This window comes from Somniosus microcephalus, unplaced genomic scaffold, assembly GCF_052327205.1.
Source record: "Somniosus microcephalus isolate GS21.2 unplaced genomic scaffold, FLI_Smic_1.0 scaffold108, whole genome shotgun sequence".
In the NCBI taxonomy this organism is placed as follows: domain Eukaryota; kingdom Metazoa; phylum Chordata; class Chondrichthyes; order Squaliformes; family Somniosidae; genus Somniosus; species Somniosus microcephalus.
In genome coordinates this window covers 585,399-587,699 of record NW_028225295.1, presented here as the reverse complement: position 1 = coordinate 587,699, position 2,301 = coordinate 585,399, and positions in this window count along the sequence as shown.

Here is a 2,301-nt window from a genome sequence, read left to right as displayed (position 1 = left end):
GGTGTTCCCGATGGCCGGGGAGTCCAGAACCAGGGGTCACAGTCTAAAGATAAGGGGTAAACCATTTAGGACTGAGATGTGGAGGAATTTCTTCACCCAGAGAGTGGTGAACCTGTGGAATTCTGTACCACAGAAGGCAGTGGAGGCCAATTCATGAAATATATTCAAGAAGGAGTTGGATATATTTCTTAAGGCTAAAAGGATCAAGGGATATGGGGAGAAGGCAGGGACAGGGTACTGAGTTTGGATGATCAGCCATGATCTCATTGAATGGCAGAGTAGGCTCGAGGGGCCGAATGGCCTACTCCTGCTCCTATTTTTTATGAAAGAGGCGGAGAGGTTCAGAGAGGGAATTCCAGAGCTTAGGGCCGAGGCAACAGAAGACACGGCCACTGATGTTTGAGCGATTATAATCAGGGATGCTCAAGAGGGCAGAATTAGAGGATGTCTCAGGGGGGAGGAGGTTGTTTTCTTTGGAACCGAGGAGGCTGAGGGGAGACCGGATTGGGGAGTATAAAATTCTGCGGGGCCTAGATAGGAAGGACCTATTTCCATTGGCAGAGGGGTCAACAACCAGGGGGCATAGATTTAAAGTAATTGGTCGGAGGTTTAGAGGGTAGTTGAGGAGAAATGTTTTCACCCAGTGGGTAGTGGGGGTCTGGAACTCACTGCCTGACAGGGTGGTAGAGGCAGAAACTCTCATCACATTTTAAAGGGTACTTGGATATGCACTTGAAGTGCCGTAACCTACAAGGCTACAGACCAAGTGCTGGAAAGTGGGATTAGTGTGGATAGCATTTAATCGGCTGGCACGGACAAGATGGGCCGAATGGCCTCCTTCTGTGTCATTATTTTTCTGTGATTCTATCGCGGGTGGTTGTGAGGCTGAAGGGAATAACTAAGATCGGGAGGGGCGAGGCCGTGGAGGGATTTGAAAACAAGGATGAGAATTTTGAAATCGAATCATTGCTTAACCGGGAGCCAATGTGGGTCAGCGAGCACAGGGGTGATGGGTGAACGGGACTTGGCATTGAGTTATGACACGGGTAGTTTTGGATCACCTCAAGTTTACATAGGGTAGAATGTGGGAGGCCAGCCAGGAGTGCATTGGAATAGTCGAGTCTAGAAGTAACAAAGGCCCGGGTGAGGGTTTCAGCAGCGGATGAGCTGAGGCAAGGGTGGAGACGGACGATGTTAGAGGTGGAAATAGGCGGTCTTTGTTATGCTGCGGATATGTGTTCGGAAGCTCATTTTAGGGTCAAATATGACACCAAGGTTGTGAATAGTGTGGTTCAGCCTCAGAGAGATGTTAGGGAGAGGGATGGAGTCAGTGGCTAGGGAACGGAGTTTGTGGCAGGGACCGAAAACAATTGTTTCAGTCTTCCCAATATTTAATTGGAGAAAATTTCTGCTCACCCAGAACCGGATTAGAGATTGTGGAGGGGTCGAGAGAAGTGGTGGCGAGGTCGACCTGGGTGTCGTCAGCGTACATGTGGAAACTGACGCTGTGTTTTCAGATGTCACCAAGGGGCAGCATTTAGATGAGAAATAGGAGGGGCTTAAGGATAGATCCTTGGGGGACACCAGAGGTAACGATGCGGGAGCGGGAAGAGAAACCATTGCAGGCGATTCTGTGGCTACGATTAGATAGATAAGAATGGAACCAGGCGAGTGCAGTCCCACCCAGCTGGACGACGGTGGAGAGGTGTTGGGAGAAGGATGGAGTGGTCAACCGTGTCAAAGGCTGCAGACAAGTCAAGAAGGATGAGGAGAGATAGTTTACCTTTGTCACAGTCACAAAGGATGTCATTTGATTAGACTTTGATGAGACTTCAGGGCCAAGTCAGTGAGGTGGATTGGGCTGTTTCTGGCCCGCTGGTTATTGTGGGCATGGCTGGACACCAGTGGGACCGGCTCCACCCTGTTTGTTCTTTGAGGCAAAATAAGGCAAAAAAAATCCTGCTGCCCCCCCCTTACCCTTTCTACACTCCTTTTACAGGGTTTTAGAAGTGGAGCATTTACAGGCAGTAAGCTCAAACCAAACATCACCTCAAATTCTGACAGAGTTACGTGATTCCTGAAAGAGCTTCAAAATCTACAAATACCTGAAGCAACACCAGTGGCCACACACTGGGGGAAACCCGGGCCCTGTGTGTGGGAAGGGATTCACTCAGACATCCACTCCGATGATACACCAGCAAGTTCACATGCGGGATGGACCTTTAACCTGCTCCGTGTGTGGGCAGGGATTAATTGCACCCTCCGTGCTGCTGAGACACCAGCTTGTCCACACCAATGAGA